General features: G+C 51.0%; 1 protein-coding gene across 4 annotated transcripts in view; it reads left to right on the forward strand.

Moving 5' to 3' along the window:
- KDM5C (lysine demethylase 5C) overlaps nucleotides 1–13,570 on the forward strand; it is a 457,813-nt gene that overhangs the window by 264,162 nt on the left and 180,081 nt on the right. The window lies entirely within an intron of this gene.

Consider the following 13,570-nt stretch of genomic DNA (forward strand, 5'->3'; position numbering starts at 1 on the left):
CACATAGACAATAAATGAGGTACACACACTCAGAGACAAATCCAGCCAATAGGTTTTTATATAGAAAAATATCTTTTCTTAGTTTATTTTAAGAACCACAGGTTCAAATTCTACATGTAATATCTCATTCGAAAGGTATTGCAGGTAAGTACTTTAGGAACTTCAAATCATCAAAATTGCATGTATACTTTTCAAGTTATTCACAAATAGCTGTTTTAAAAGTGGACACTTAGTGCAATTTTCACAGTTCCTAGGGGAGGTAAGTTTTTGTTAGTTTTACCAGGTAAGTAAGACACTTACAGGGTTCAGTTCTTGGTCCAAGGTAGCCCACCGTTGGGGGTTCAGAGCAACCCCAAAGTCACCACACCAGCAGCTCAGGGCCGGTCAGGTGCAGAGTTCAAAGTGGTGCCCAAAACACATAGGCTAGAATGGAGAGAAGGGGGTGCCCCGGTTCCGGTCTGCTTGCAGGTAAGTACCCGCGTCTTCGGAGGGCAGACCAGGGGGGTTTTGTAGGGCACCGGGGGGGACACAAGCCCACACAGGAATTTCACCCTCAGCGGCGCGGGGGCGGCCGGGTGCAGTGTAGAAACAAGCGTCGGGTTTTCAATGTTAGTCTATGAGAGATCTCGGGATCTCTTCAGCGCTGCAGGCAGGCAAGGGGGGGATTCCTCGGGGAAACCTCCACTTGGGCAAGGGAGAGGGACTCCTGGGGGTCACTTCTCCAGTGAAAGTCCGGTCCTTCAGGTCCTGGGGGCTGCGGGTGCAGGGTCTCTCCCAGGCGTCGGGACTTTAGGTTCAAAGAGTCGCGGTCAGGGGAAGCCTCGGGATTCCCTCTGCAGGCGGCGCTGTGGGGGCTCAGGGGGGACAGGTTTTGGTACTCACAGTATCAGAGTAGTCCTGGGGTCCCTCCTGAGGTGTTGGATCGCCACCAGCCGAGTCGGGGTCGCCGGGTGCAGTGTTGCAAGTCTCACGCTTCTTGCGGGGAGCTTGCAGGGTTCTTTGGAGCTGCTGGAAACAAAGTTGCAGCTTTTCTTGGAGCAGGTCCGCTGTCCTCGGGAGTTTCTTGTCTTTTCGAAGCAGGGGCAGTCCTCAGAGGATGTCGAGGTCGCTGGTCCCTTTGGAAGGCGTCGCTGGAGCAGGATCTTTGGAAGGCAGGAGACAGGCCGGTGAGTTTCTGGAGCCAAGGCAGTTGTCGTCTTCTGGTCTTCCGCTGCAGGGGTTTTCAGCTGGGCAGTCCTTCTTCTTGTAGTTGCAGGAATCTAATTTTCTAGGGTTCAGGGGAGCCCTTAAATACTAAATTTAAGGGCGTGTTTAGGTCTGGGGGGTTAGTAGCCAATGGCTACTAGCCCTGAGGGTGGGTACACCCTCTTTATGCCTCCTCCCAAGGGGAGGGGGTCACAATCCTAACCCTATTGGGGGAATCCTCCATCTGCAAGATGGAGGATTTCTAAAAGTTAGAGTCACCTCAGCTCAGGACACCTTAGGGGCTGTCCTGACTGGCCAGTGACTCCTCCTTGTTGCTTTCTTTGTTCCCTCCAGCCTTGCCGCCAAAAGTGGGGGCCGTGGCCGGAGGGGGCGGGCAACTCCACTAGCTGGAGTGTCCTGCTGGGTTGGCACAAAGGAGGTGAGCCTTTGAGGCTCACCGCCAGGTGTGACAATTCCTGCCTGGGAGAGGTGTTAGCATCTCCACCCAGTGCAGGCTTTGTTACTGGCCTCAGAGTGACAAAGGCACTCTCCCCATGGGGCCAGCAACATGTCTCGGTTTGTGGCAGGCTGCTAAAACTAGTCAGCCTACACAGATAGTCGGTTAAGTTTCAGGGGGCACCTCTAAGGTGCCCTCTGTGGTGTATTTTACAATAAAATGTACACTGGCATCAGTGTGCATTTCCTGTGCTGAGAAGTTTGATACCAAACTTCCCAGTTTTCAGTGTAGCCATTATGGTGCTGTGGAGTTCGTGTTTGACAGACTCCCAGACCATATACTCTTATGGCTACCCTGCACTTACAATGTCTAAGGTTTTATTTAGACACTGTAGGGGTACCATGCTCATGCACTGGTACCCTCACCTATGGTATAGTGCATCCTGCCTTAGGGCTGTAAGGCCTGCTAGAGGGGTGTCTTACCTATACTGCATAGGCAGTGAGAGGCTGGCATGGCACCCTGAGGGGAGTGCCATGTCGACTTACTCGTTTTGTCCTCACTAGCACACACAAGCTGGCAAGCAGTGTGTCTGTGCTGAGTGAGAGGTCTCCAGGGTGGCATAAGACATGCTGCAGCCCTTAGAGACCTTCCTTGGCATCAGGGCCCTTGGTACTAGAAGTACCAGTTACAAGGGACTTATCTGGATGCCAGGGTCTGCCAATTGTGGATACAAAAGTACAGGTTAGGGAAAGAACACTGGTGCTGGGGCCTGGTTAGCAGGCCTCAGCACACTTTCAATTGTAAACATAGCATCAGCAAAGGCAAAAAGTCAGGGGGCAACCATGCCAAGGAGGCATTTCCTTACACACTTCAGCTCAGGACACCTTAGGGGCTGTCCTGACTGGCCAGTGACTCCTCCTTGTTTTTTTCATTATTTTCTCCGACCTTGCCGCCAAAAGTGGGGGCCGTGGCCGGAGGGGGCGGGCAACTCCACTAGCTGGAGTGTCCTGCGGTGCTGGAACAAAGGGGTGAGCCTTTGAGGCTCACCGCCAGGTGTTACAGCTCCTGCCTGGGGGAGGTGTTAGCATCTCCACCCAGTGCAGGCTTTGTTACTGGCCTCAGAGTGACAAAGGCACTCTCCCCATGGGGCCAGCAACATGTCTCTAGCGTGGCAGGCTGCTGGAACCAGTCAGCCTACACAGATAGTTGGTTAAGGTTTCAGGGGGCACCTCTGGGGTGTATTTTACAATAAAATGTACACTGGCATCAGTGTGCATTTATTGTGCTGATAAGTTTGATACCAAACTTCCCAGTTTTCAGTGTAGCCATTATGGTGCTGTGGAGTTCGTGTAAAACAGACTCCCAGACCATATACTCTTATGACTACCCTGCACTTACAATGTCTAAGGTATTGCTTAGACACTGTAGGGGCACAGTGCTCATGCACTGGTGCCCTCACCTATGGTATAGTGCACCCTGCCTTAGGGCTGTAAGGCCTACTAGGGGGGTGACTTATCTATACCTGCATAGGCAGTGAGAGGTTGGCATGGCACCCTGAGGGGAGTGCCATGTCGACTTACTCGTTTTGTTCTCACCAGCACACACAAGCTGGCAAGCAGGGTGTCTGTGCTGAGTGAGGGGTCTCCAGGGTGGCATAAGACATGCTGCAGCCCTTAGAGACCTTCCTTGGCATCAGGGCCCTTGGTACCAGGGGTACCACTTACAAGGGACTTATCTGGATGCCAGGGTGTGCCAATTGTGGAATCAAAAGTACAGGTTAGGGAAAGAACACTGGTGCTGGGGGCTGGTTAGCAGGCCTCAGCACACTTTCAATTCAAAACATAGCATCAGCAAAGGCAAAAAGTCAGGGGGTAACCATGCCAAGGAGGCATTTCCTTACAAGAGGGATGTAGGAAGTTGGCTCTGTATGTACTATTTCAAAGTAATAAATAGCGTGCACAGAGTCCAAGGGTTCCCCTTAGAGGTAAGATAGTGGCAAAAAGAGATAATTCTAATGCTCTATTTTGTGGTAGTGTGATCGAGCAGTAGGCTTATCAGAGGGTAGGGTTAAGCATTTGTTGTGTACACACAGGCAATAAATGAGGAACACTTTAAGGAAATGCCTCCTTGGCATGGTTACCCCCTGACTTTTTGCCATTGCTGATAAGTTTTGATTTGAAAGTGTGCGGAGGCCTGCTAACCAGACCCCAGCACGAGTGTTCTTTCCCTAACCTGTACCTTTGTTTCCACAATTGGCACACCCTGGCATCCAGGTAAGTCCCTTGTAACTGGTACCTCTGGTACCAAGGGCCCTGATGCCAGGGAAGGTGTAAGGGCTGCAGCATGTCTTATGCCAACCTGGGGACCCCTCACTCAGCACAGACACACTGCTTGTCAGCTTGTGTGTGCTGGTGGGATAAAACGACTAAGTAGACATGGCACTCCCCTCAGGGTGCCATGCCAACCTCACACTGCCTATGCAGTATAGATAAGTCACCGCTCTAGCAGGCTTTACAGCCCTAAGGCAGGGTGCACTATACCATAGGTGAGGGCACCAGTGCATGACCTTAGACATTGTAAGTGCAGGGTAGCCATAAGAGTATATGGTTTGGGAGTCTGTCATGCACGAACTCCACAGCACCATAATGGCTACACTGAAAACTGGGAAGTTTGGTATCAAACTTCTCAGCACAATAAATGCACACTGATGCCAGTGTACATTTTATTGTAACATACGCCCCAGAGGGCATCTGTAAGGAAATGCCTCCTTGGCATGGTTGCCTCCTGACATTTTGCCTTTGCTGATGCTATGTTTACAATTGAAAGTGTGTTGAGGCCTGCTAACCAGGCCCCAGCACCAGTGTTCTTTCCCTAACCTGTACTTTTGTATCCACAATTGGCGGACCCTGGCATCCAGATAAGTCCCTTGTAACTGGTACTTCTAGTACCAAGGGCCCTGATGCCAAGGAAGGTCTCTAGGGGCTGCAGCATGTCTTATGCCACCCTGGAGACCTCTCACTCAACACAGACACACTGCTTGCCAGCTTGTGTGTGCTAGTGAGGACAACACGAGTAAGTCGACATGGCACTCCCCTCAGGGTGCCATGCCAGCCTCTCACTGCCTATGCAGTATAGGTAAGACACCCCTCTAGCAGGCCTTACAGCCCTAAGGCAGGGTGCACTATACCATAGGTGAGGGTACCAGTGCATGAGCATGGTACCCCTACAGTGTCTAAACAAAACCTTAGACATTGTAAGTGCAGGGTAGCCATAAGAGTATATGGTCTGGGAGTCTGTCAAACACGAACTCCACAGCACCATAATGGCTACACTGAAAACTGGGAAGTTTGGTATCAAACTTCTCAGCACAATAAATGCACACTGATGCCAGTGTACATTTTATTGCAAAATACACCCCAGAGGGCACCTTAGAGGTGCCCCCTGAAACTTAACCGACTGTCTGTGTAGGCTGACTAGTTCCAGCAGCCTGCCACACCAGAGACATGTTGCTGGCCCCATGGGGAGAGTGCCTTTGTCACTCTGAGGCCAGTAACAAAGCCTGCACTGGGTGGAGATGCTAACACCTCCCCCAGGCAGGAGCTGTGACACCTGGCGGTGAGCCTCAAAGGCTCACCCCTTTGTCACAGCCCAGCAGGGCACTCCAGCTTAGTGGAGTTGCCCGCCCCCTCCGGCCACGGCCCCCACTTTTGGCGGCAAGGCTGGAGGGAACAAAGAAAGCAACAAGGAGGAGTCACTGGCCAGTCAGGACAGCCCCTAAGGTGTCCTGAGCTGAGGTGACTCTGACTTTTAGAAATCCTCCATCTTGCAGATGGAGGATTCCCCCAATAGGGTTAGGATTGTGACCCCCTCCCCTTGGGAGGAGGCACAAAGAGGGTGTACCCACCCTCAGGGCTAGTAGCCATTGGCTACTAACCCCCCCAGACCTAAACACGCCCTTAAATTTAGTATTTAAGGGCTACCCTGAACCCTAGAAAATTAGATTCCTGCAACTACAAGAAGGACTGCCTAGCTGAAAACCCCTGCAGAGGAAGACCAGAAGACGACAACTGCCTTGGCTCCAGAAACTCACCGGCCTGTCTCCTGCCTTCCAAAGATCCTGCTCCAGCGACGCCTTCCAAAGGGACCATCGACCTCGACATCCTCTGAGGACTGCCCCTGCTTCGAAAAGACAAGAAACTCCCGAGGACAGCGGACCTGCTCCAAGAAAAGCTTCAACTCTGTTTCCAGCAGCTTTAAAGAACCCTGCAAGCTCCCCGCAAGAAGCGTGAGACTTGCAACACTGCACCCGGCGACCCCGACTCGGCTGGTGGCGATCCAACACCTCAGGAGGGACCCCAGGACTACTCTAAGACTGTGAGTACAAAAACCTGTCCCCCCTGAGCCCCCACAGCGCCGCCTGCAGAGGGAATCCTGAGGCTTCCCCTGACCGCGACTCTTTGAATCCTAAGTCCCGACACCTGGGAGAGACCCTGCACCCGCAGCCCCCAGGACCTGAAGGACCGGACTTTCACTGGAGGAGTGACCCCCAGGAGTCCCTCTCCCTTGATCAAGTGGAGGTTTCCCCGAGGAACCCCCCCCTTGCCTGCCTGCAGCGCTGAAGAGATCCCTAGATCTCCCATTGACTTCCATTACAAACCCGACGCTTGTTTCTACACTGCACCCGGCCGCCCCCGCGCTGCTGAGGGTGAAATTTCTGTGTGGGCTTGTGTCCCCCCCCGGTGCCCTACAAAACCCCCCTGGTCTGCCTTCGGAGACGCGGGTACTTACCTGCAAGCAGACCGGAACCGGGGCACCCCCTTCTCTCCATTCTAGCCTATGCGTTTTGGGCACCACTTTGAACTCTGCACCTGACCGGCCCTGAGCTGCTGGTGTGGTGACTTTGGGGTTGCTCTGAACCCCCAACGGTGGGCTACCTTGGACCAAGAACTAAGCCCTGTAAGTGTCTTACTTACCTGGTTAACCTAACAAATACTTACCTCCCCTAGGAACTGTGAAAATTGCACTAAGTGTCCACTTTCAAAACAGCTATTTGTGAATAACTTGAAAAGTATACATGCAATTTTGATGATTTGAAGTTCCTAAAGTACTTACCTGCAATACCTTTCGAATGAGATATTACATGTAGAATTTGAACCTGTGGTTCTTAAAATAAACTAAGAAAAGATATTTTTCTATATAAAAACCTATTGGCTGGATTTGTCTCTGAGTGTGTGTACCTCATTTATTGTCTTGTGTATGTACAACAAATGCTTAACACTACTCCTTGGATAAGCCTACTGCTCGACCACACTACCACAAAATAGAGCATTAGTATTATCTATTTTTACCACTATTTTACCTCTAAGGGGAACCCTTGGACTCTGTGCATGCTATTCCTTACTTTGAAATAGCACATACAGAGCCAACTTCCTACAGCATCTTAGAGGTGCCCCCTGAAACCTTAACCGACTATCTGTGTAGGCTGACTAGTTTTAGCAGCCTGCCACACACCAGACATGTTCCTGGCCACATGGGGAGAGTGCCTTTGTCACTCTGTGGCTAGTAACAAAGCCTGTACTGGGTGGAAGTGCTTCACACCTCCCCCTGCAGGAACTGTAACACCTGGCGGTGAGCCTCAAAGGCTCACCCCCTTTGTTACAGCACCCCAGGGCACTCCAGCTAGTGGAGTTGCCCGCCCCCTCCGGCCACGGCCCCACTTTTGGCGGCAAGGCCGGAGGAGATAATGAGACAAACAAGGAGTGGTCACTGGCCAGTCAGGACAACCCCTAAGGTGTCCTGAGCTGAGGTGACTCTGACTTTTAGAAATCCTCCATCTTGGGGATGGAGGATTCCCCCAATAGGATTAGGGATGTGCCCCCCTCCCCTCAGGGAGGAGGCACAAAGAGGGTGTAGCCACCCTCCGGGCTAGTAGCCATTGGCTACTAACCCCCCAGACCTAAACACCCCCCCTCCCCAAATTGAGTATTTAGGGGCTCCCAGAACCTAGCAAGATAGATTCCTGCAACCTAAGACGAAGTACTGCTGACCTGAAAGCCCTGCAGAGAAGACGGAGACCCCCCCAACTGCTTTGGCCTCAGCTCTACCGGCCTGTCTCCCCACTTCAAGAAAAAACTGCAACAGCGGCGCGTTCCACAGGGTTCAGCGACCTCTGAAGCCTCAGAGGACTACCCTGCATCTAAAAGGACCAAGAACTCCAGAGGACAGCGGCTCTGCTCCAAAGAAGAAACAGCTTTGCAACAAATAAGCAACTTTTAAAGACCAAACGTTTACCGCCGGAGGCGTGAGACTTTGCACTCTGCACCCAACGCCCCCGGCTTGACCTGCGGAGAAACAACACTACAGGGAGGACTCCCTGGCGACTACGACCCTGTTAGTAGCTTGAGTTGACCCCCCCCCCCCCCCCTGCACCCCCCCAGAGACGCCTGCATAGGGAATCCAGAGGCTCCCCCCCTGACCGCGACTGCCTGCTTCAAAGAACCAGATGCCTGGTAACGTCACTGCACCCGCAGCCCCCAGGACCTGAAGGATCTGACCTCCAGTGCAGAAGCGACCCCCCCCAGGTGGCCCTCTCCCTTGCCCAGGTGGTGGCTACCCCGAGGAGCCCCCTCCCCCTTTGACTTCCTGCTTCGCTGAAGAGACCCCTCGGTCTCCCATTGAAACCTATTGCAAACCCGACGCCTGTTTGCACTCTGCACCCGGCCGCCCCCATGCCGCTGAGGGTGTACGTTTTGTGCTGACTTGTCCCCCCCCCCCCCCCTGTGCCCTACAAAACCCCCCTGGTCTGCCCTCCGAAGACGCGGGTACTTACCTGCTGGCAGACTGGAACCGGGGCACACCCTTCTCCATTGAAGCCTATGTGTTTTGGGCATCACTTTGACCTCTGCACCTGACTGGCCCTGAGCTGCTGGTGTGGTAACTTTGGGGTTGCCCTGAGCCCCCAACGGTGGGCTACCTTGGACCCAACTTTGAACCCAGTAGGTGATTTACTTACCTGCAAAAGTAACAAACACTTACCTCCCCCAGGAACTGTTGAAAATTGCACTGTGTCCAGTTTTAAAATAGCTTATTGCCATTTGTGTGAAAACTGTATATGCTATTTTGCTAATTAAAAGTGAAATATCTTTCATTTGAAGTATTACTTGTAAATCTTGAACCTGTGGTTCTTAAAATAAACTAAGAAAATATATTTTTCTATATAAAAACCTATTGGCCTGGAATTGTTTGTGTTCCCCATTTATTGCCTGTGTGTGTACAACAAATGCTTAATACTACCCTCTGATAAGCCTACTGCTCGACCACACTACCACAAAATAGAGCATTAGAATTATCTTTTTGCCACAATCTTACCTCTAAGGGGAACCCTTGGATTCTGTGCATGCTATTTCTTACTTTGAAATGGTACATACAGAGCCAACTTCCTACACCCTCGGTCCTGTATCCCAGTGAGGATAGCGCTGAAGCTGTTGGCACTATGCGCGTCCTGCTAGTCAGCTACGCCAGTAGTCTGCAAGCTGTACAGTGAGAGCTGAAGTCTGAGGATATTCCCCTGAGGCCCATCGCTGCTCCTGCTAGAGACCTCATGTATTTTGACTCAAGGGGGTTTCTATAAGGACATGACTTCAGGCAGAGGTAGTAGGTTCACGCATGCTTACCTAAATGTAATGTAGAATGAATGCTTTGTGACTTACAAGTTCAGTACCCCATTTCACCCACAAAACAAGGGTCTGGTTGAGAGATTCAACAAGACCGTGAAAGGTATGATCATGGGAGTCCCTGAAAAACTCAAAATGAGATGGGATGTCATTTTGTCATGCTTGCTTTTCGCCTACAGAGAAGTGCCACAGAAAGGAATGAGTTTTAGTCCTTGTGAGCTTCTCTTTAGCCATCCTGTTAGGGGACCACAGAGGCTAGTAAGGGAAGGCTGGGAGAAGCCTCTCAAGGAGCCCAAACTTAACACTGTGCAGTATGTCCTTGGCCTTCGTTCCAGGATGGCAGAGTACATGGAAAAGCTCCAGAAGCACTGGTGTGACCAAAAGGCTGCCCTGTGAGTTTCAGCTGGGGCAGAAAGTATGGGTTTTGGAGCCTGAGACACCTAGGGCACTCCAGGACAAATGATGACCCCGTACCCTATCCTGGAAAGAAAAGGGGAGGTTGCCTACCTTGGAGGCTTAGGCACTTGCAGGAGCCCCCACCGGGTCACCCATGTAAACTGCCTAAGACTTTTCATGACAGGGCTGATGGTCACGGATGAGGATCAGGATGAGAGTGAGCCTCTCTAGCAACCCTAAAGATGATGCTGTTGAGGCACACCCTAACTGCCCAGCAGCAAACTGACTGCAGGGAAGTCCTGAGACCACATCCTGAGCTCTTTTCTGTGAGCACCTGGTGTGCTCATGAAGTGGATACTGGGGGACAGCATACCTGTCAAAAATCCAGTTTACAGGCAGTCTGATCACATCAAGTAAAGGATCGGAGCGGAAGTCTGCAAGATGCTGGAGTTGGGGATGAGTGAGCCCTGAGAGTCCCTGGACCAGCCCAGTGATCGTAGCCCCAAAACCTCATTCCAAAGGCGGTAAACCGGAGCTGAGGTTTTGTGTGCACTATAGAGGTCTCAATACAATCACAAAGACCGATGCGTTCCCTATCCCAAGAGCGAATGAACTGATAGACCGGCTGGGTGCAGCGAAAGTTTGCAGTACTTTTGATTTAACATCAGGGTACTCACAGATTTGTTTCACCCCAGAAGCTAAACCAAAATCAGCATTCTCGATGCCCAGATGGACATTACCAGTTTACTGTAATGGCATTTGAACGGAAGAATGCCCCTGCTACTTTCCAGAGGCTGGTAAACAAAATCCTGGCTGAGCTGGAGTCTTGGTGCATCCTATCTTGATGATCTTGCTGTCTATAGCTCCACCTGACTGAATCACCTGATCTGCCTTGGGATGGTCCTTGAGGCTCTGCAAAGTACAGGCCTCACTATCGAGGCCAACAAGTACCAGATAGGGCAGGGCTTATTTGTACACCTGGGTCACCTTGTAGGTAGAGACCACCAAGATCCCGACTATTCTGGACTGGGAGGCTCCAGCCACCCAGACCCCAGTCAGGGCGTACTTTGGCTTGACTAGGTGTTACAGGAGGTTTGTGAAGGGGTATGGTACTATTGTGGCAGCCCTCACAGAACTGACCCCCAAGAACTAACCTAATAAAGTAAACTGGACAGTGAGCTGTCAAAAGGCCTTTGACACTCGGAAGGAAGAAATGTGCCCAGCACTTGCTCTTAAAGCTCCGGATTACACCAAGCAGTTCATAATGCAGACAGATGCTTCTTAACATGGGAGAGGAGCGGTTCTGTCCCAAATCAATGATGGCCTTGACCAACCTGCTGCTTTCATTAGCAGAAGGTTACCCTCCTAGAGGGCAGCGTTGGAGTGACATAGAGAGGGAGGCCTTCACTGTGGTTTGGTCCCTGAAGAAGTTACGACCATACGTGTTTGGTACTCACTTCACAGTTCAAACTGACCACAGACCTCTCGGATGGCTAATGCAAGTGAAAAGCCCAAACTGTTAAGGTGGTCCATCTCCCTACAGGGAAGGGAATGGTCTTCACATTGGAAAAGAGGCCTGGGGATGACCATGCCAATGCACTTTCTTCCACTTAGATAATAAACTCTCTTGGGAAAGCTTAGTCTCATGACCTTGCTTAGGTGGGGGTTGGGGCGGGGGGCAGACAGAGGGGTGTTCTGGGATTTAGAAAAGTCCACTTTTTGACATGGTCACCCCTACATTTTGCCTTAGTCGACGGAAGTTGCACTGGGTCTCGCTAGCCAGGCCCAGTGCCAGACCGCTTTCCCTAAAACAAGGTAAATGCTCAATTGAAACCCAGTTGGCACAGGACTTTAGCAGTCATGTAAGTCTCTGATAAATGTACCCCAGGTATCCAGGACATGGGTACTAAAGAGATTTTCTAAGGACTGCAGCATGTATTATTCCCCCCTAAGGGACCTACACCCAAATTGCATGCAGACTGCCATCTCAGAATGTGTGAAATGGTGCAAACCCTTTAGAAAACACAACATTGCACATGACCGCTCAATGTAATACATGTAAGTTATCCCTATGCAGGCCTTGGAGACCTAAGGCAGGGTGCATTACAGTATACCTGACAGCACACCTGCATGAGCAGGTAGGCCCTGTGATGTCTAGTCCCATTGCTAGATATTGCAAGTGATTAGCCATGTTGAGGACATGTACTGGGCACTTGTCATTAAGAGTTACCCAGCTACGTGATGCTGCACTGAAAATACTGTGATTCGGTATCAAATGCCTCCCATTAATAAATCCGTACTGGTGCCAGTATTGGATTTATTATGGCAGGCACCCAGAGGACACCTTAGAGGTGCACTCTGAAACCTCCTAGTCCCTTAGTGAGTTGGGTGACTGGTATAGACCAGCCTGGCACCACAGACCGGTTTCTGACTCCCTGCAGGTGTTAGCCCTCACTCTTTGAGACCAGAAACAATGCCTGCTCAGGAGGATGGTGCGATTATCACCTCCAGCAGAATGGCTAGGGAATCTGCATGCCAGAGGCTTCAATGCTCCTGACCTCTTCAATATGCGACCCTGGCTTTCCCCCAGACCTGGGTAACGCCACCCCCTTCCCTGAGGCCTATTTGGCACCAGAGCAGACCGGAAATTAGTTATTCAAAAGGCCTGCCTCACTTTTAGTCTAGTCACCCCCCTAAGGTGGGCTCCCTGAAGGGAGCACTCAAGGAAGGGCTCTACCATCTTGTTTTGAGTGGAACTAGAAATTCTGTCTCAGAAAAATGCCCACTCGCCTCAGGAAGTAGTCACCTAGGGGGTGTAATCACCCCCAGAGTAGATATCCCATTGACCCTACACCTCGTAAATGCCCCTAAATTCAGTATTTGGGGGTCCCCCGACACCAGGACTTCAGATTCCTGTACTGGGAACCATTAAGATGTGGTACGCATTGGCTAAAAAGTCACCTCCAGAAGAAGTGTACGCTCACTTTACCTGGGCTAATGTTGCTACCACTGCATTAACACGCAGATCCCTGTCCTAGACATCTGCCGTTTGGTTACATGGCTCTCCCTCCATACATTGATGAAAAAGTATTATCTGGACAGCCGGGTCCCCAAGAAAGGGAATTTTACCTGCAAAGTCCTGCAGGACATTCTGGTTTCAATCCATACACAGGCCCAGCTGTAAACAGGTACTGCGAAGCTATCTATTCCAAAGGTGAGGAATCTTCAGCTTTACGTCTTTGTCAGAAGAAGTTACTTACCTTTGGTAACACTTTTTCTGGTTTAGAGACTTTGTACCTGCAGATGCCTCTCCTACCCTCTCACCCTACCAGCTCTGATTTAGTCTGTTAATAAGGTCCCAGGTCTAGGAGTCTGCACACTAGTCATGCCATTTAGCTTTTTGGGATTCTGTGTCTCTAGGCGTGGACCGTGTTGAAAGCAGCTGACCTCCGCCTACAGAAGTTGTGCCTTCATAAGCCCAGCAGTCATTTCCGGAGCAGAATCGTGGTGTTGCGGTGTGTGAACCGCAACCTAGTGGTGCACAGAGGGACTGCTCAAATGTTCCTGTGTCCAGTCAGTAAATATTCAGAAGCTGGGGAGTATACAGCTAGGTAGTCTCTACCAGAAAGAGCACTACCAAAGAGAACTTGTCCACCTGTCCTGTGGTGTTGTGTGAGACACAGCTATGTAGCGTGATTGTGTTGCTTACAGGTGATATTTCTTTTAGGAAAGATCATAAGTGTTTGCTTATTGTGTGTAAACAAAGTGCAGCAAATTGACCAGCTATACTTCATGGGTTTGCTGAAGTGAACAGGTTGCAGGTGCCCGCAGACGCAGCTGGTGCATTCCCACTCAAAAC

Source organism: Pleurodeles waltl, chromosome 10 (assembly GCF_031143425.1).
Source record: "Pleurodeles waltl isolate 20211129_DDA chromosome 10, aPleWal1.hap1.20221129, whole genome shotgun sequence".
NCBI lineage: Eukaryota > Metazoa > Chordata > Amphibia > Caudata > Salamandridae > Pleurodeles > Pleurodeles waltl.